General features: G+C 45.2%; 1 protein-coding gene across 2 annotated transcripts in view; it reads right to left on the bottom strand.

The window, feature by feature from the left end:
• RERE (arginine-glutamic acid dipeptide repeats) overlaps positions 1–22,262 on the bottom strand; it is a 263,855-nt gene that overhangs the window by 59,754 nt on the left and 181,839 nt on the right. The window lies entirely within an intron of this gene.

Raw genomic sequence — 22,262 nt, 5'->3', positions numbered from 1 at the left:
ACGACAGGGTGTGCAAAGTGCAGTGCCACAGATAAGACCGAAGAGGGCCAGGCTGCAGAGCTATGGTCCTCACTGTGAGGCCAGCAGAGACGTGCCGGCATGACTGTTCCATGAAAAGACTGGACAGCAAACTGCGCCAGGGGTGAGGTGGCCTGGGACGGGCCTTAGGGACAGACTGGCTGCACTGCAGTTGGAGAGGCTGGTGAGGGAACCCAGTGTGAGCTGGGGATGACCCGAACTCAACCTCAGCCTTCAGAATTAACTTAATTTACTGTCAGGAGTTGAGTATTTAGTGAGCACCTAACACTGGGAGGAACTTTTTAAATAACAACAAACAGGCAGTCATGGACCTTTATTCAAATGAATTCATTTTTAGCAGGTAAGATAAATGTGTGCGAGGTTATTAGATTAGAGAATGATCTGAGTCTCAGGGAAGCCAAGCATGAAGTAGTGAATGGCAGCTCACCGGTGCTGCAAGGAAGCCGAGAGGAGGGACAGACTGTCACAGTCACTGAGGTCAGATCTCGAAGAGCAGAGCATTTGCTGGTGTGGAAGGGTGGGAAGGGCCTCCAGAAAAGACAGGGGCAGAGTGGGAAGTGGTAACAGACAGAGTCCACAGAACGCTGAGGTGGGCTCTGGCATGAGGAAGGTGGCAGAATGGCAGGGTCATGCAATCTGAAGGAGGGCCCGAAGCCAGAGGACACACAACAGGCTCACTGGGAGAAGTCGGCCAAGTGAAGGAGCACCTGAGAAAGGCTGAATCTGCAAGAGCAGGGAAGGGGCTTCCACAAACCTGAGGTCAGACCCTAAGTCTTCTACTTGTTATAATCTCCTAAACATAGCTATTAAATACCTGCTGTGTGCCTGGAGCCTCAGAGTCCTCATACCCTACAAGGAAGTACTGTTATCATCTCCATGTTACCAACAAGGAAGCTGAGGCACAGTCAGTTAAGAGGCAGACCAAGGTCACCCAACTCCTCTGCGGTAAAGGCTGAATTCCAAACCTGGGCTCTGAAATCCATGCCCCGCGTCACTGCCACAGTCTCGGTAAAGAGGGCTAAGGGTCTACAGGTAATCCATTTTCAGTCATGGCACCGTCATCTGTGACTCTGCCCTTCCTGTTTCCCCCCAAATCAAACCCAGTCCTTGCTGTTCTTCCAAAGAAAGGTCTTCCGTGCCCTCCTTTCCCACCCATACAAGCACCAGTCCCAGGCCAAACCCTTCCCCTTCTTTCCTATGCGCCAGTCTATGAATCCATCTCTTCCATCAGGCCACTTACGAGGCTCTGCCAAGGAACTGTCAAAACCACAGATTCCATCATGAGTCCTGTACCATCATGCCCTTGCACACTAAAACTAGCTCTTGGACCTCTTCAGGAAAGGGGGGATGTTTAACCCCTTAGACCTGCAGGTGCACCAGGACCCCGCCCCAGCCTGCCTTACCACACAGACATCCACTAATGCCACCTGGCCAACGCTGCCACCATCCTAGCCCGAGCTCTGACTCTGCGGTACCTTTAGTACTTCTCTCCACAGTCCACCTCCAGTTCTCCTCAAACTTAAGCCCAAACCCCTCCCACTCCAAAATGAGACTTCCCCAACTATCCCCGATTCACTTGGTGTTTATTGGTCTAAAGGCTCGTATACTCATAGTCTATAAGCTCTGAAAAGACAGGAATGGAATCTTATACCACCCTGCCTCCCTAGAGCATTAGGCGGGTGGAACTCCCAAGTGTTTAATACACAAGTGAAACCATGAGATGACAGGGGCCTGAGCTAGGGTGATCACGGTGGAACCAGACTGTTCAGTGCCAAATGGTCTGTTTTGAACCTTGGTAACAGAGTTTTGATCTTATTGGTTCCATGACACCAAACTCTGCTCTTTTTCCTCATTTCACCTTAACCCCAGCCCTACTCAGCCTCTAGAAATCCAAGTCTTCCCAAGGTTCTGTTTCAGGGCTCCTGTTCTCCAAACTCCCTCCCAATACGATTTCCACTGTTCCTTTGGCTCTAAATACCATCCAAGATTCTCACCACTATTTCTAAGGCTAAATCTATGGTCCAAGCCCACAGGGAACACTTGTCTTATAGACATTTCAAACTAACTATTTCCAGAAATATGGATCTGACATCTGGTGGTAAAGACAGACCACTGCTGTCAATGTATATCAAGCAGTATGCTATCAAGTGCAAAGCACCATTGGCCCCACTTTTTTAAAAAAAGGAAGTAAAAGCTCTGTGCGGCCTGTACTGTTACTTCTCTATGGAAAGCCACAAGGCCTCAGAACTGACAAAACATCTGCTTCTCAGAGACCAGCCTTTACCTTGTGGTTTACCAGAAATGTAGAGTAGTCTTTAAAATCGAAACAAAGCCAACCCACTCAGAGCAGTCAATGATTAGAATAGGTCAGTCAGTATGTTAAACAGGCTACTGACGCTGCAGTCTCCTTCTCCTCCTTAACTCATCTCTCTGCAAATAAAGACCTCGAAGCTTTTGAGATTTGAATTTCATAATTAACGTGATCGACTTATAGGTGCTAGAAGCTTCTAAAGGAAAGTTCACAGACACAGTCTGCTTCTTAACAGCATTCTAGCAGTTGAGCTGAAATTCCACATTTCCCGTGCTTAAATTTAAGGTCTCGTCAACTGGCCTCATGAGTTACGTCCCTCTCCATTAGCTGTTCTGTCCCTGATGGAGAATAGATGCTGGAATGCTAAGATGTCAAAGGTGAAGGAGAACGAAGACAGTTCATTTAACAGGCAGGCGCTGTGGCTGGGTCACCGCCCCATGTGCCAGGCAGCCCTGCTTATTATGTGCCACAGGCTTGCAGTCCAGCCATTCACAGATCCATGAGCCGAGGTTCTTGGGCTGTTGGCCCTGATTTCTCTGGTGCTGTTTGTTTCTAGTCAACCTGGTATGTTCCTTCGGAGCACAGAGCAAGTCCTCTTCTATGTCTCAATCCCCAAAGCCAGATGAGATCCAAATATAAATACAGGTTTATTTATGGCAAGGAGTTTGTTCTTTGCTTTGTTTTACAACTAAGTTTGTGACTGTGTTTCAAGTTTGATTTTATATTATTTACTGAAATATATTTTGATGTGTATCATTCTGTTACAAGGTGTACAACAGGTTAATCTGATACGTCTATAACCTGTGATATGAGGGCCATTGTATGATCATTAGCACTTCTATCATGTTACATAATTATTTACATTCCAGATTTTAGACACATTGCCACCGTTTACTGTTACTGAGCTGATATTTCATATCACCATCAAAAGTTACTACATATAAGCTCTGGTTGTTATTTAGTTGTGTCCAAATCTTTTATGACCTGATGAACTGAAGCCCACCAGGCTCCTCTGTCCATGTGGATTCTCCAGGCAAGAATACTGGAGTGGGTTGCCATGCCCTCCTCCAGGGGATCTTCCCAACCCAAGGATCAAACCCATGTCTCCTGCATTGGAGGCGGATTCTTTACCACTGAGCTGCCAGGTGGGGAAGCCCCCTTAAGTTCCTGACAGAGAACGTTTAATTATGGGCTTTTAAAAGAAGTGAGTTACCTTAACATAGTATTTAGTAAATTTGGGTTTCAGTAGAATCTGGAGAGTTCTATTTCTCATTTTTGGTCGAATGGAAAGAACATGAGATTCAAACTTAGAAGCCCTAGATCTGGTCTGCTCCTCTGTTCCAGAGAGGAAATTATGACATGGCTGTTTAGGCACAGCCACTTTTGAAATGGAAGATACTTAATAGGGATAAACGTAATTGGGTCAAAATGCGATAATGTTCTCTCTTACGATAAAGGAACCAGTTCAAAAGTTTCGCTCATCACTGCTGAGCCTGCCCCAGGTCTGAGCCTCCCAAGCCCTGTGCCCATGGGCGACGACAGCCTCGCTAGCTGTCCAGATGCTGATCGCCCATGCGCAGGGCTGGCCTAGGGCAGGCAGCGTCACTGTTCTGTGTCAGGATGTGAGAAGGGTACAGAGATACCACCCTATTCAACAATGATGGCAGCCAACAGCTGGCACTGTCTGAAGGGCTCTATAGGAACTCATTTAAGCATCACAATAGCCTTGCGAAGCAGGGGCTCCTAATATCTCCATTTTACAGATAAGGAGGGAAAAAAACATGTCTGTCACCAAATCCTTGAACCAGGGGAGGAGGATCAAGGATGACAAAAGTAAACCATCTGGAAACTTCAGGGATGGGGTGAAGCCTGAGAATGGAGTCCAAGAGAGGGTGTGGATCAGGAAGATGATGGCACCTGCTGCCTGCACTTGCATTTCAAGATTTTAAGTGCTTCCCACGGGTCTCTGAATGCACAAGTAAAGGCTATAGTCTCCAAACTTAGTTTAGTCTTGTCTTGGTTTGTTCATCTTCTAAATTGGCCATAAAGATACTTGCCCTACCTATCTCCAAAAAATTCTTCTTAATATCAGATTGGATTGCACACAGAAGAGTACTGGGGGGATAAAGCCAAAGAATGAGGTGTGTGCTCATCTCCCCTGTGTGTGTATCCAACTGCCCATGCAGCTGGTCCCGGTTCCTGGACCTGACCTGTGTCTGTGGCAGAGAAAAGGAGCGATGTTACAGAAATGGTAAAAGACAACTCTTCGGCATTAACCCCTGGCTGAGAGCTTTCAAAATTAACTCCTGCTGCTGAATTTTAACTAGTGCATCACAGTCAGAAACTCACCGGGACTTCTGAACAGCGACTTCTCCTCAGTCCTCTTATGTAACTGTTGGGAAAACACTGTAGGTATTAAAATGAGTCCCACTGTGAAGATGGCTCCTTCTCCTCTGCCCTGCTTTCTGCATAAAAGTTTATGTTAATAACTTGCTGCTTCTCAGAGGGCTGAAGAGCAGGCAGATCTGCAAGTAAGCAAACCACAGTTCCCCCCAACAGAGAGACAAAAGTGTAGCGCACAAGCCAGGCAGGGGGAAGAAGAGGATGTCCACTGCTCTCCTGAAGGCAGAGAGCGGCCGAAGAAAACTGAAGATGGTCCCTAAACGTGGGCCTACGTTAAGGAGGGGTAAGGGGAGAAAAGAGAACACTGATGCCCGGAAGAAATCAAAGCCTTCGAAAGATCTGTAGTCCACAACACCTACCTGTGCATCAGTGGCTCTCACTGACCAACCACCAGATGAGAAGAACCTATTGAATTTCATCCATATACTCCTGTCTGTTACAGGTTCCCATCACCCCAGACCTAAAACACACTTCCGGCTGGAGGCAGACTATTGATACTGCTTTGAAAAGTGCCATTTGGGTTTTGGTTTAAAATATTTAAGACATCAATGAAAGGGTGACCGGAGTAAAGCAGGATGTTTTCAGTAAACAGCTGCAGAAGCAACATGTCCTAGAGGAGACATGCCAGCCAGCCAGGTGGGCATTCCCAAGCTTTCTAGTATGTTGTTCCTGATTCCTGACTTTACTTCCTAAGTACATTCTGAATTTATACACAGTATTCCAGGATGACTAGTTAAGTCCCATTCAACTAATTATAGTTGAAAAACAGCAAATAGGACAATTTAAAATAATAACCACATCTTTACTGATTACTCTTAACTCTCTCTTGAGACCTGGCATTCTTTCCGAGCTCAGACTAGTACCCATGCTCTCTATTCCAAGTAACATCTTCCATTCTCTCAGGACATCACAGTCTCAACGTGGACACTGGGGGCTCCAAGACTACATCCTCCTTGAAGTTCCTCAAGACACTCTCCAACACAAGGGTCACTGAGTCCATGGCACAAATGAAGAAACTCAAGTTTTGGTATATATCCTGCCCCAATCCATAGCTAATAAGGAAGGGTAAAGAGATAAGAATTAGAAATAGGATTAATTACTTGGAATCTAGGTGCAGAAAACATTTTCTTGTATGTCTATGTATCAGAGGAATTAAAAGGTATTTGTTGTTGTTCAGTCACTAAGTTGTTGTATCTGACTCTTTGCAACCCCATGGACAGGGTATTATCTATCTTTTCTTAAAAAAAAACAAAAACAAACAAAAACCTCTGAAGGAAACTGTACGTGTTAGCCCACAGGCTCCTCTGTCCATGGGATTTCCCAGGCATGAATACTGGAGTGGGCTGCCGTTTCATTCTCCAGGGGATCTTCCCAACCCAGGGACTGAACCCAGATATCCTGCACTGCAGGTGGTTTTTTTTTTTTTTTACCATCCGAGCCACCAGGGAAGCCTGTATACCTAGATACACTTGCTCTGAATTTCAGCAAAAGTGTCAGAAACTGAATGTTGTATATCCATGTTAAAAATTTTCCCACCAAAATCCTTGGCTTGGAGTACATGGCTCTGCCACTAAATAACTACATCCCTGATTTGGTCACTAGGCCTCTTTCAGGCTACTGTATGCTTGTGTGTAAGATGATTGTCGGGGCTTTGTACCATCCGTCTGTAAATTCTCAGAAGTGGATGCCTCAAGTTCTCCATTGCTGGGAGCTGCAGTCAGGCAGGCAGCCTCTCTCCTACACAGAGACAGGAGGATGGCTAAAATTCTTCCAAAAAGAGACCCTGTTAATGCATGATACATTGTCAACTGTCTTACCTGGAAACTGGATAATAAATGATCATTCTTAAGTTGGGGTGATCTTTATTGTTGAGAGTAATTTGTTATGCAGCAGTAGGAAACCAATACGAGATTCATTACAAAAACCACTAAAAGCTTTAACCTCAATGGTAGTCAACTATTAATTAAATTAACCAGTAAACCATCTTCCAATTAGACCTCCTCAGACAGTCCGCAGACCCTACAGTCCTATAACCTTCCGCTGTGTTAACACCTGAGCTATGTTAACATCTAGCTCACAATGCCATAGGACGTGACATGACATGACAAGCTATGTAGGCTACTGAGTACACGAGGGAATCCCCAGCACCCTGACCATCCCGTGACACTCAGAGCAGGTGACCAGTATCACTGGCTGAATGACTAAACAAATGCAACTGGGAGGTGAGCTGGCTCGGCCTTCTTCCAAGGCTGTTTACTTTCCAGATATTTGCCCTCCAGCTTGACTCCTGACCTGTGCTCACTGCTAAGTTTCTGACTCTCTAATTACTACTTACAGAATGATTTGACACCAACTTTCCTGTCCATTTAAATGTACAAGTCTCACTAGAGACAACCACACCATCCCACTCTGTGATGCTGGTTCAGCACCCAGAGTTGAAGCCCACAGTGTCAAGCCCACAATGTCCCTTTCAACATACCTCTGCTCAAAACCTTCCCAGCTGATCACAAACGTCAAAAAAAAAAAAAAAAAAAAAGTCACTCCTTGGAGAAGGGAATGGCAACCCACTCCAGTATTTTCACCTGGGAAATCCCATGGACAGAACAGCCTGGAAGGCTACAGTCCATGAGTTGGCAAAAGAGTTGGACACGACTTAGCGACTAAACAATGACAACAATATTCAAACAATAAAAAGGAATGAAATACTGATACATACTACAACATGGATGAACCTTGAAAACATCAGGCCAAGTGAAAAAAAAATCAAATATATGATTCTATTTAAATGAGACGCAGAATGGGCAAACAGAGAGACAGAAAGGAGATTAGTGGTTGCTAAGAGGTAGAGTCCTGGGAGGACTGGGGAGTGATTTCTAAAACTACGAGGCTTCCTTTAGAGCTGCTGAAAATGTTCTAAATTTGATTCTGGTGATGGATGCACAACTCTGTGAATATGTTAGAAACCACAGAGTTGTCCATTTAAAATGAGTGAATTGTAAGGTATGTGAATTATATCTCAATAAAGCTATTACCAAAAAAAAAAAAAAAAAAGGTCACTCCATTTTTCATTCAAAGACCACACGCCCAACAGGAAAAGAACCTCATGTTTGGTTTACACAGCTACTGTGCCCATGAGCAAAGGCCACTGAGCCATCCTGCTCTCTGCCTACGTGACCCCCTGAGTCTCGATGATAACGCTGAGTAGCTGAAGTCCTTTTATTACTGTGGGCCTAACAAAGCATCGCCACAGGGTGAATATCAGAGCAGCACGCTTCAATGCACTTTCAAGTCAAATGAGAACTGGCTAGTTAAGCAGCAGCATTAACAGATGTAGAAATACCGCCAGCTAAATACCTCTCACCAATTATGGCTGCCCAGCTACACCCATATTAAAAATAACTCAACACTAAGAACAAACCCAAAGGGGCATTAGCGACTCCTTCCTCCCTACCATATCACCATACTGCCCACATAAATGTCCTTGTCAGGTGGCTCATAAATAGTAAGTCCCTAAAAAGTTCACCTTCTTTAACAAAGTAGATCTCAGCAAGGCAGGAAAGATGATTCAACTGAAGAAAGGAATGTGGCTTGTCTACAAGTTACAGGAGAACAAAGAAGTAGAGCCTTTGCAAAAATCATAATGAAAGGCATTTAGATCAATGGCTGCCCAATAAAAATTGAATGTGAGCCACACGAAAGCCAGGTACGTAACTGTCATTTTCTAATAGCCATATTTCAAAAGAGAAACATGTAAAATAATAAATTTAACATAATATGTCCAAAACATTATCATTTCAATGTGTAATCAATATACAAATGACTGATGGAATATTTCACATTCTCTTTTTCTTACTTGGTCTGTGAAATTTAGTGTGTGTTTTACACTAACAGCACCAACTTGGGCTAGTATATTTCAGGTACTCAATGGTCACCCGCAGTCTGAGCCTCCAATGATCTCTCCTCCCTTTTGATAAAACATTAAAGTGCCTAAAGCATTAGAGTTTTCTACTAGGGAGGTAAAATAAACATATTGTTAGGATTATGGTCAATGATATCATACAGTCCTAAATGACGTGAAACCATACTGGCCTCTTATCCCAAATTTTGTGAAATATGTCTTCCAGAAGAACTCAATCAAATCCAGAAGCTGTAACAACACACCTCTGCCCACCTCCCACACAGACGAAACTGAGGCCCTATCTGGCTCCAGGGCCATGGAGGCAGCGCCTGGACTTTGTCTCCCTTTCTCTGTAACATGACAAGGGCTGGGATTCCGTATTTAACTTCGGTCACTTTAAATGCTCTCCAAATCGGGAGGAAAATCAAGTATCCTTTAGGAAATGCATGGGATGGAGGAGGAAAGGAAGTGTATTTCAATCACAAAAGGCAAAACTCCTCAATGGGCAGATCCCCGTCTATCAGTCTAGAACAGGCACCTTCTGGTCTCATACCATCCCCTGAGGGTAGCCTGTCACAAGACAGGCATCAAGAGAGGGTCCCACACCAGGGCTGCTCTGTTGGTTTTTTGTTTAGAACAGTGCTGCCATGATACCTCACTCTCACTGCAAATACTGCTGATAAGGGAGTGTGAACACAGCTGTGTGTAAATTACACACACAGATTTAATCCATGTATTTACAAGGAATGTGTGTATGTGAGTGTGTGTGTGCTTGTGCCCATGTGTGCACTCAGTGTGCAAAAAGTGTGCACCTGACACTTTGCAACCCCATGGACTGTAGCCTGCCAGGCTCCTCTGTCCATGGGATTTCCCAAACAAGAATACTGGAGTGGGCAGCCATTTCCTACTCCAGGGGATCTTCCTGACCCAGGGATCAAACCCAGGTCTCCTGTCTCCTGCATTAGCAGGCAGAGTCTTTAACACTGCGCCACCTGAGAAGCCCCATTTACGTGGAGCACAAACACACTAATAGTACATTTACATACACAGTTGGGTACACTGGGCTGTAAACAGAGTAAGGTTTGAGTTCCAAAGTTTCCTTAAAATCTTACAAAAAGAAATACTTAGGAAATGCTTAGCCTGCTAAATCAGGCTGAGGCTCTTCTGTCCCCTCCCCCATGCAGTCTGCCCCTCCCCCCATATTCTTCACTTGCGACGCTGCTGCTGCTAAGTCGCTTCAGTCCTGTTGACTCTGTGCAACCCCACAGACGGCAGCCCACCAGGCTCCTCTGTCCCTGGGATTCTCCAGGCAAGAACACTGGAGTGAGATGCCATTTCCTTCTCCATTCACTTGCAATACTGGAAAGTATTTGAGACTTTATGAAGGAGAACCATCAAAAAAAGCTCTAACACTCACTTCTATAGCAAACATTAATCAACATGAGATAATTTTCTAAGCTACAAAGTTAGAAATGAGCAGGAAGGGGCAAAGAAGGTGAAAGCAGGAAGCCCCTGAAGTTCAGAACTGACTTGTCCTACACCATCAGCTTTCCCTGGTGTGGATCACTTCCACACTTAGGAAGAGGAGGACAAATCTAAGGACCCACTAACACAGCAGACACTGATGCAGGGTCTTGGGAGTTTTCGGCTAATGTTGAAAAAATAAGCAGCAGAGCGATCCACATTTTATGCTCACTGCATTAAATGAGAAGACAGACAATACAGACACAGGCATCAGGCAAGGTGGGCTCTGGTTCCAAGCCTGATTCTATCAAGGCTTCACAGATGACCCCTGGAAGGCCACGAACATTGCCTGGGCTGGGTTTCTCATGGTAGAATGACATCCCAAGTATCCTAATTTATGCCCCCTGCCCCTCTCCAAAGTGTTAATTGTAAAATGTTCGGTGCTACAGTACAATAACAGAAAGCAAAGGGTAATAGTGCAACTAAATAAAAATATCATCCTATACACATGCTGACACAGAATGACAAGTTCACTACAGGCCTTAATTTTATGCTTAAAAATTTTTACAACTAAACCTTCCAACTGATATTTTTTTCTTCTATATTTTTTCTTGATGTGGTTTGTATAAACCCCTGGTTTAAAAAAGAAGAAGGAAAAAAAAATAAGATCCATTTCTGAGGCTTGGGTTTACTGTTCTTACTGTTCCACCAATAAATCATCTCCCAGTCTGGGCTTGGAAAAGCACTGGCCACGGTTTGATTGCTCCAGCCCCAGGTTGCCAGGCAACCAACACAAGGGGGAAGTCTGAAAACTGCTGACAGATAGCCAAGTGGCTGAAACAACAGACTTCTCTCTGTCAAAAATGTGTTTCAGAGGGCCACTTCCCCACCTCTGCTCTCTGCTAAACACTACACAATTGTAAAATCAAAATCAAAAGGCCACTGTAATAAAAACACACTTCCTGCTCAATTACTAATTGTTAAAAAGTGGTGGGGAGGTCCAGATCACACAGTGTATGGCAACAGAAATGTGATACTGTAAATGAGATAAAGTCAGCAGCATGGAAGAACCCTGACCTAAATACGGCTCTGCAGCTTCCAGTCAGGGGACCTGGTGCGTGGAGCAAATCAGCTGGTGCAGAAAGCTCTGGGAAGAAAATAATGAATGTTGAGAAATTAAAAGAAACAAACCAAACAATAACTAAGCAGTCACAGGCTCACATTACTTAATAATAAAACCAAGAGCATTCTCAATTGTTGTGAAACACAGTCCGGAGATGACAAGCTTTCCCTCTCACATGGATTTCTCACTGTGGAATAGAGAGGGCAAGGAAGGCCAGTGACCCTCGAGAACCACGCCCCCTGGTGGCTGGGCTGGGAGGGTTGGTGGTGATTCCCTAATGCTGGACTGTAAGCTGATTTACTGGAGAAGGAAATGGCAACCCACTCCAGTACTCTTGCCTGGAAAATCCCATGGATGGAGGAGCCTGGTAGGCTACAATCCGTGGGGTCGCGCAGAGTCAGACATGACTAAGCAACTTCACTTTCACTTTTCACTTTCATGCGTTGGAGAAGCAAATGGCAACCCACTCCATTGTTCTTGCCTGGAGAATCCCAGGGACCAGGGAGCCTGGTGGGCTGCCATCTATGGGGTCGCACAGAGTTGGACACAACTGAAGCGACTTAGCAGCAGAAGCAGCAGCAAGCTGACTTACAGTGCCTGAGGATATAGCTGTCCCTCAGCATCCTAAGAGGACTGGTTCCTGAACCCTCCAGGATATCAAATTCCTCAGATACTTGAGTCTCTTATAGAAAATGGCCTATAACATATGCATGTCCTCCCCTATACTTTAAATCATCTCCAGATTACTTGTAATACAATATAAGTGCTATGTTAACAGTTGCTAGTGTGCAAAAAATTCAAGTTTGCTTTTTGGAAGTTGTTTGGAATTTTTTTCCCCTGAATATTTTTGATCTACAGTTGGCTGAACCCACTGATGCACAACCGGCAGGTGTGGAAGGCTGACTGTACCAGGTCTGAATCTGAAAGTCTAATGCAACATGGTAAACATCTATGGGGCAGGATCGACTCAGTCACCTCACATCACAGTCCCACTGAAAACTCTGCATCATCCAGAACTCTTTGGGAACTGACTGATGCAGTGTTTGGAGAAGGGCAGCACTCAGAACACAGCTCTTCATCTTTTTTGTGCCATGGATCCTGCTGGCAGTCTGGTAAAGGCTAACCTCTTAAAAAACAGTTTTAAAATGCCTAAAATAAAGTGAGGGCTTCCCTGGTGGCTCCAGCAGTACAGAACTGCCTGCCAATGCAGGAGACATGGGTTCACTCCCTGGGTCGGGACAGTCCCTTGAAGGGGGACCCATTGCAGTATTCTTGCCTGCGAAATCCCATGGACAGAAGAGCCTGGCGGTCTGTAGTCCATGGATTCACAAAAAGAATCAGATGCAACTGAAGGACTAAACAACAACAACAAATAAAGTGATATTACAATGGAAACGTTATCAAAACACTAAAAATGCAAATATACATATATTATTTAATAACATTAAATAAGAACTCACAGAGGATTTTTATTTTTTCAAGTTTTTTGGGGGAACAGGGGTAATGTTTTGTTTTATACTATGAGCTCAGATTATAAACTCTTGGAGAGCAAAGACAGTAATTTATTCATCGCTACATCACCAAGCAATGCGTAGCCTGGTTTCCTGCCCAAGGTTGACCAATGGAAGGCTCCCAGGCTGGCCCTCACCACAAGGTCAACTCAGATCCTATGGGGGCCTGACTCCATGGGTTATCACAATGCCCAGAAGTGGGCCTGGCAAGCAAGATTTGTATGTAAGCCTATAACTTACAAACCAGCGTATACAGACACCAAAGACTTTTTCCCCCTAATTTTATTATTTATTTACTGGCTGCACTGTGCAGCCAACCAGGGATTGAACCTGCATCCTCTGCACTGGAAGCGTGGAGTCTTGACCACTTGACCACCAGGAAGTCCCCCCAAGACACTCTAATGGGTATGTGGATTCAGTTTTAAGGGGATTCAATTCCAGAACTTCAACTTTCATGTATCTTCTTTCCTAAAATTCATCTGCCTGAGAATACACCCTTGTGGGCAAGATACAACTCTGCTCTCCTGCCTCCTCCTTCACAATCATCCTCCTCTCACTTCACCACAAAGGCCTCCCTCTTTCCATCCAGATGGCCAACAGGCAACATTGCTTCATGCACGAACTCCGGGCTCTGAACAGAGGGTCAATTCAAGACACCGTGAGCAACGCCAAGGTCACAACTGGAAGCCTCATGCAGGTCAGGTACTTTCCAGCAGAAGCTCACAGAGGTGTCATCTGGTACATCAATGAAAATCATGTCTGATGATAAATTATAGTTTTTGATTATGGAAGGAATTCAATAAATGAGTGACAAAACTATCAATCCTATTTATGTAAAAAGGTTTCTGAGCACTTACAAGTAAGTGAGGAATGAGAATAACATGATGCAGAATACGGTCTCATCCCAACAATAAGTAATATTCATATAAAAACTAATGTGTTTAAAAAACTGAGTTATTTAATTTCCAACAAACATTAAGCAGAAACTAAAACTTTTATCAACTAATATCTTGTTTTGATCAACTGTGCACTTATAATTATTACAACATAATCAGAGAGGATTTTCTTTCAACACTTAAGAGCTTTATTGCTAAAGAAAATAACAGCACACACATTTCTGTCTTCGGGAGTATGAAAAGGTGATCTGACAACACACTCTCAAGCACAAAATGCTTTACATCAAGGAGAAGCAGACTGGAAAATTACTAGTTATAGGTTTAATGTGAAGAAAGATAAACTGTCAGATATTACTGCTAAAAAGGAGCCCATTCGTATATTTTTAAAAATATATGATAATGGTTATAAATAATGATAGCATTCAAATGCAGTGGATATATTTAAAAGAGCGATGGGACAGTCTTATTTCCAAATGTCAGTATTTATGATATGTAAGAAATCACATGCTTATGATGAAAAGAGTACATGCCAACTTAAACTAGGGAGGGAGTATATGACTTTTTAAGCAAAGCTTTTTTAGGGGCTTTATGGGGAAATATTTTCTAACTTTGTACCTAAAAGAAAGACCAGCATTCTTCGGGTACCAGGCATATGCCATATCTCAACTAGGTTTATCAGACTCTGGTTTGACCTCACAGAATCGAGTGTTTCTAGGGTTATTAGAAACACTTTCTAGAACCCAGAGATATGGCACCACTGAAGACCCTACACTATGTGACTGTTGTTCCCCTGAGGTAAAGGCCCTTCTTTCTCTGAATTCCAAAACTGCTATGGCACTCCTCTGTTTAGAAGAATAAAGACTTCAGACTCCTCAGTGCTCAGTTAAGAGTGCTCAGGGACCTCTGTTTTATCATTTGGGCCTCAGACCCCACCAGACTCAAGCACCTGAGTTAAAGGTTGTATTAAAGTGGATTCTGAGGTTTCATTTCAGCTCAGGGGGAACACAGTGCCGTGTTAAACAACGTCTATGAGAAATGCAGGGAGAAGGAAGGGGTGGTCCCCGAGCGGCCCCTGCCTCAACAGAAGCCAGGTCCCCGCTGCTCCTGAACATGCCCTGCCCTCTCCCACGTCTGCATCTCCAGCCATGAAGGGATCCTGGGCAATGTTGCCATGAAGCTGCTCTGGGGCTGGACTAGGGGGCTGGGATTTCTGAGCATCTTCACTGACCACTGGCGGGACCCTGAACACATTTTCACCACTGCACGCCCATGTTCTGTCACCTTCCTCCATTCTTCCATCGTTCTGTGTACCCCACGACAGAACTTCCCACGTTCCGCCTGGCACAAGGCTCTAGGCACCCACGTCCATCACTAAATTTCTCTCCATGCAGTGGGGAGGTCCTGTGGGGCCATCTGGCAGAGTCTTTTGCACGTACAAGTCAGGCATTTTGTTTCTTCAATGACAAATTCTATTATCAGCACCTAAGCCTTTCAGGGCCAGAAGAGCTCTAATTATTTAGTTAATACTTGATTTTTCAAAAGAAAATCAATGAATCTCCAAAGAATGAAAACTGGTTCCAGGCACAGACTCAACCAGAAATAGGCAGTCTTACCCACACTAATGCTTTTTCCCACCAAACTTTAGTGATGTCGCAAGTGGGTGGTTTTCTTTAGACAGATGGGGAGTCATCTGAGAATAGTAGAAGTGATGGGAGGGGGTAGGAAAAAAATAAAGAGGAGAAACTAGAATTTCTTGGTTTTCTTCAAATTGTGAACCAAAAAAAAAAAAAAAACCACACACACACACACACACACAGAGGACACAATGACAGTGAGCATTCAGATGGAATCTCTCCCACCAGCAGCGGATTTCTTTTCCTGGTTAACCTGAGGTCAGCCTGAAGACCTGGGGTTGGCTTTCATGGCCTCTGTCCCACTGCCTTGACCATGGGAAGGTATGATTGGGTGGGGGTGGGGGGGAGAACCTTACACTGTTCAGGATGGTGAACAGAGGGGAAGAAACTCTTGTGGTCTAATAAACGGATGAAAGAAAAGTTCTCCATGATGAGGGAATGAATCCTTTACTTATTAAGCTCCCTCATGCCTTTTTTTCTTCTAATGTCTGTTCGATAAAAATACATCATACCAAGGAGCCATCAAAGAAAAAAACTACAGTGAAATGTGACAGGAACTCCAGAGGCTGGATGGAGCCGCCTATTGGGTTTAGCCACAGCCTCTCCCCTATTTCCCCTCCCAGCCACAGAGAGCATTCAACCAAAGAGGGCAGAAGATCACCAGGAGAAGTTTCAACAAGCACCAGACCCTTGTCGTCTAGTCTCTCCCTGAATCCAAAGTCATGAATAAAGGTTTACAGAGTCTTTTTGGCACGTGAAAATACTCTTATTATGTCCCCCATAACAGAATATGCACATCTCTACCTGACAAACACATGGACTTCACGTGACAAACACATGAACTTCAAGCAGACGACCTGACTCTTGCTTTTGTAGCAAAGTTCCCACTTCTCCTTTCACCAAAACTCAGTCTGTCCTAAGCTCAACAAAAGATCCTGAGTCCTGAGGGTATTTATGTAGTTCTGACAAGGAACAGTTTACGGGCAATTAAGACACGACCCCGAAGATCACCAGATGGGGAACAAGTAACACGAATTATTAGAAAAACACCTATCGCTCTTCCTGAACTGACCTGAGCTCTCAGGGGCATGGTCTGCCCAGACTTGCTCAGCAGAATGTGCTTCGGAACAGGAAGCGCTGCTTCCCTGAAGAAGGCAGAGCCTGGGTGCCACTCATGTACTGTCCTCACAGCATCTACCCAAATCACCTTACTGCTGTTCATTTATTTGTCTCTGTTTCCCCCCCAGAATGTAAGTGCCATGAGAACAATGTGTCCACTGCTAACTTCTACATGGAGAACTTAGGGCCTTGTGCACAGTTCAACGACCAATATTTGTTGAGTGACCAAGGAAACAAACAGCGCGATATATTCTGAAACCAATAATCCATCCTGTGGTCTTACATTCTAGATATTTTTCTAGTCATAGAATCCTGCCTGGTCACTACCTGCCTCCACCTTCAAGCTCTATGTATTAATCCAGCTCAGCTCAACTTACCACCAGCTGAGCCTCACTGCCGAGGAAGCCAGTGTGAGACATGCACTGCCCCTTAGGAAGCACATCACTCAGCAGACCAGCGCTCGGGGGCCACCGCTCAGTCTCCCCAGCACCATCACCCACAGCACAGGCTTCCTTCCCACCCCTTCCCCATTACTCTCCTCCCAACCCCTCCCTCTGGCTTGGGACATCTCACCCCAGCATCCCCCAACTGGTTCTTTATATCCTAGAGAGTTACTGTCTCTCCCCCCCTCCCATCCTCCAAGTGCCATAACCCCCAGTTCCCCCCTTCATCAGCATCTTTACACAGGGTGCACACAGCATCATCCTCCCCTCTCCAGTGACAGGGCCAGCAGCTGGGTTCTACGTGTGTTCCTCAACTCCAGCAAAGACAAGCCCGTCTGAGAGCATCATCCACAACCTTTCCCCTCATCACCACATCAACCAACCAAGCCAGCCTCTCGCTGCCTATTAGCGAGCCGATACCCAGCTAAAAGGCCCCTTTCTCTACCCTGCCTTCTGACAGCACTCTCAGGAACGTGAAAAACCTTGCTCAGAGCTGCTCGCAGCCACAATTCCTGGTGCCCTCTCCTATCTTCCACCCTAGCCATCCACTTATGACTGGACGTCTGTGAAGACACCTAAGATATAAAACCAGAAAATTTCTTTTCTTTACTAGTGCACAGTCACTGAATCCCACAAAAGCCTCTTCTCCTTGACTTGTGACCTCCAGCCCTTCAACTCCGCTGCCACTTCTGCCCTGGTTCCCTGAGTTCTGGATCCGGACTGGACTAACAGTTACTCCAGCAACACCATCAACACTACTACACATGCCTCCACATCCTGGACCAACTTTCTACCCAATCTTCCAATTAACTTAAGTCAAGGTCAACCCCAGCCCTATCACTGCCCACATTAAAAAAGACGTAACCATTCCTCATATCCTACCAAGTCAAACGTAATGGTTAACAACAAATGAAACAGGACGCAAATCTTCCTCCTGTCTTTCGAACTATTCCTTTCCTGACTCTGTACTAAGTGGCTCCATCACTTTATCCAGTCTTTTGCACCTCAACATAAAAATTCCCTCAGTCTCTTCTCTTGCTGCAATGTCTCCCCTGGCAACCTCAGCAGATCCTGGCCCTGCCACTTGCTAGCTCTGTGATCCTCAGCAAGCTAATTAACCTCTTCAAGTTCAGCTTCCTTAACTATGACACCCTCTGTAAATGAAAAAGTTCTTCTAACTTTAGACCTCCATACCTAACTGCGACACCCACCTGTATCTTTTACAATCACTTCAAATTCAACATAAACTCTCTTCCCCTCCCCGAAGCAACTACTCTTGATTGCAGGGTTTTATCAGCTGTACCAGCAGCCTCCTCCCTCGCACCAAAACACAATGTCTGAACAGCGTCTCTCAACTTTTTCCTTGCTCCCTATTTCCAATCAGCTGGGTTTCTCCAGAGAGGCCAAGCAGTGTAGCAGGTGAGGAGCTGGACGCGGGCACCACAAGGCTGGGCTGGCAAAGCAGGCTCTATGAACCGTGCTGTGACCTCAGGAAAGTTCTCCCTCCTGGCAGTGACCCAGCTTCTCCATGTGCAGAATGTCCACAAATGAGTCACCTCATGCCACGTTCTCGGCACGGCACCTGGCACATAATAAAGATCTTACTATAGCTCCTCGGGCCTCTTTTAATCCCTGCTCTTGCTTCTCACGGCCTCCACACCTCAGTCTTTCTCAATCTCGGCTGCAGAGCAGAACCTCAGCACCCTAGCTATATCCCAGGGGGAAGTAAAATCAGAGTCTCTGGGGCAGACCCATGTCTCGTGTGTGTGTGTGTGTGTGTGTGTGTGTGTGTGTGTGTGCAGACCCATGTCTCGTGTGTGTGTGTGTGTGTGTGTGTGTAACTTTCCTGTGTGGTTCCAGAGTGTGCAACCAAGGTTGAGCACCACTGCTATAAACTCAGAGCTCTCAAAATCTTTCACGAGGACTGCAGACTTCACCCAGTCTTGTGGTTCTCAGGGCTGAGAATATGGGCGCCTGGGTCCCACCTCAGACAGACTCTGACTCAGAGCACAGTCTGGGCACTGGGACGTTTCAAGTTCTCCAGGTGATGTTAACATGCAGCCAAGTCTCAGAACCAGGACTCCCTCTCTACCACTTCCAACCACCAGTCCCTGTCACTGCCAGATGAATTTTCAGTGACGGTCCCAGTCCTGCCATTCCCCACACTCAAATATATGTAATTATTCCTTATTTCCTATTAAATTCAACACAAACTTCTCTTCCCATAAAGAGTGGATGGCTTCAAGTCAGCCATCTTATCCACTCAACCACCTACAGCATCCTTCAACTGGGCAACCAGCTACTGACCAGCCACCCACGTTCTTTAAACCTTTGTTCTTCCATTAAGATCTAGGGTGTCCGCCTGCTGAATCCCCATCTATACTTCTAGGTGCCTCCTCCTCAGAGCCTCTCCCAATCTCCCTGCTGGAAAACAGAGCAGATTGGGTTCACCCCTTGGTCTTCCATGGACCCAGCTCACAGTATCAGGAGGATGTGAGGCACAAGAAGCGGGCATTCCCTGTGGGCCTGCTGTCTCCTCTCTGGTGCCTGTGGCGACAACGTCTGACTCAAGTGCCCATTTATAGCCACAGCCAGGATCAGTCAAGGATGCCACACTGCCAGGCAATTATCAAGGTGAGTGGTGCCTCCTGCAGAGATCTCAGCAGTTAAAGAACAGATGATGTTTATTTGTCTAAAGTCCCCAAGAAGTTCCCCTCCTGTCAAATAAAGAAATCAATACCATTTTAAAATCTTACTTCTAAAAATCTCAGCTAACTACAAAACACATTGCTTAACAGTAAACAGAGGATGAAGGGGTCTCACCAGTACTCAGCAGAGCCTTGCACATAGCAGATATGGAGATGCAGCGGATTTCAATTTGACAGAAGGTGAAAAAGAAGCCCTTTGTCTTTCCTATTCCCTGTATAATATTATCTAAGGAACATCTAAAGTTGGTTACCCAGACACTGATGATGATGACATTTGATTTGGGGCTCTAAGAACCCTTTTGTATGCATCAGAAGGAAAAGGGCCTCTCCCATACATGCAAGTCCTCATAACAATGGAATCCTCCACTGCCTAAAATTATTCCAAACCAGCTGAGGAAAACATAGTGTGATGCTTAACAACTGAATGATCCCTCTGAAAATTAGCCTAAAAGCAAGAAAACAGATCCCTGGAATGTTTGACACGGGGTTTTAAAGAAAGTTGAGAGGAGGAGACAGAACAAGAGAAGAACGAAAAATGTGAGCTGATCACAAAGTCAGAGCTCTAATGAGGAAAACAAACCACTAAGGTCAGGCTGCTCTGGGCTCAAAAACTTGGGAAGCTGACAAAGAAGCTGGGCTGTCCTTGAGGATGATCTGAAAGCATCTTCTAACTTTTATTACTGCTAAAGACTGGAGAATGTCATTTCCAAGCACTAGAAGGAAGGTACCAAGTATGCAGAGTCCACCCCATTCTTTAAGCAGCTTCAGGAGTCTGAACAGCTTTGTCTGATGCCATCAAGGGGCCCAGGTGGTGTTCTGCTGGAGACACGGGGGAGCACAGAGCCCAGGGCCTTCCACAAGCAAAGCTTTTTGACTTGTAGGTGAATATCATATGGGTCTGGGGTCCGGGTCAATTGGTTCCCTTACTAAAGACCATAGTCAACTTGATTTTCTAAAACTTTCTTTTCAAAAATAGATAACTGAAACTCTTTAGCTCTGTTACCCGAAAATTGAGAGGCCAAGACAGAAAAAGAAAATGGCTAATTTACGCTAATAGTGCCTGTTTGGAAAGCAGCTTACTAGTAAATGTGACACCTCCACAGACTCCAACACCAGAGGCTCCCAGAGAAGACTCGGGGCTGTTGAGAGGAGGAGGGAGACTGAAGCAATATGAAGCAGAGCCACCGAACACAGACCAGACTTTCCTCCCACTCTAGCAGAGCACATCATACTCATTACTGTGCATCTCTATAGTCTAGAAGGTTCTCCTTTATTACTGCTGATGGGAGAGATTAGGAAAAAAATAAATTCATAATCAAAACCTACAAATTAGCTGCAAGGGGAAACCTAGAACCCTTAGTACTAAGAAGACGCGTGAGTATGCAGGTGTCCACCTTTTCATATTTCTTAACCAGAGATGATTTAGAAAAAATATCTGCCCATGTTTTCCTGGAAGTAAAAGGCTGGAAGTGGGCAGTAGCCCGAGACTGGCATCAGATCCAGCCTCCGGTTACACAAACCTGTCAGCCATCACAAAGTTTCTCCTCCTCTTCCTATTTCTCAGATAGGAAAACTAAGACCCAAGTGGAGACCCAACGTCCTTGTGGTCACTAGTCTGAGGACTGTCACCTGGGCCTTCTGCTCTTGGGCCAGCATCTTCTCCGAAACCACCGGGCCTCCTCCTGCCTGTGCCCCCACCTCCACTCATAGTGAGTGTCCAGAGAGGAGGGGGAGCGGCCACCCTGAGCTTCCACTTCCCCCAGCATCCAGGGTCTGTCTCGGTCATGTTCACAGTGTCCCCAGAGGACGTGGGACAACACAGCAAAGCAGCAGTGACTCTCCGTGTCCAAGGTATCCTCCTCCTGTTTGTACGTCAGAGATCTTCCTAGTTCTGCAGGGTCGTAATTTCTGACCATTTAATAAAATGATCCAGAATGACAGAGTATACACGGTAAAAAAAAAAAAAAAAAAAAAAAAAAAAAAACAGGCTCTAGGCACAGATTTTAAATGTTGAATGCGATGTTGGTAGGCTTTCAGCCCTCAGGCCACATGATGTAATTTCAGTCATTTAGCAGGATTCTCTGACTCAGCGGTTCTTTCTCACTTGCAGCTTTCTCTGCCTCTTCCTCCTCCTCATGGGTTCTGTGGTGTATCAACTTGACAGTTCTGTTTCCTACTGCTGGGATCAATTACATGGAGTCTAGCTCTCTAGCAAGGGGAAAAAACACTCCTAAAGTGCCCAAATAGTGGGAGCACACCTGAGGTTTAGAGGAATCCTGAGAGGAAAAATATATTAATTACCCACATGTCACATCTTTGTGATTACAAAACAAGACTGCCCAAGACACAGAGTTCTGAGGGCAGGTGGGTTAGTCCAAGTGGTTAGATGAATACTGGGCAGTGCCCTTCTCTCCCTCTGTCACTCGCTCACAGCAGAATGTTGCAACCACACGTATCAGTAAGTATTAAGTGATGCAAGGAACAGACTCTTAAAATCAGAGTCTATAAAATTAGAAAATGATTGCTTCTTGGTAGGAAAGCTATGACAAACCTAAAGAGTGTGTTAAAAAGCAAAGACATCACTTTGCTGACAGAGGTCCGGATAGTCAAACCTATGTACAGTAGTCATGTATAGATGTGAGAGCTGGACGATGAAGGCAAAGCACTGAAGAACTGATGCTTTCAAACAGTGGTGCTGGAGAAGATTCTTGAG

Source organism: Capricornis sumatraensis, chromosome 14 (assembly GCF_032405125.1).
Source record: "Capricornis sumatraensis isolate serow.1 chromosome 14, serow.2, whole genome shotgun sequence".
Taxonomy (NCBI): Eukaryota; Metazoa; Chordata; class Mammalia; order Artiodactyla; family Bovidae; genus Capricornis; species Capricornis sumatraensis.
This window is presented reverse-complemented; position numbering and strand designations above follow the sequence as displayed.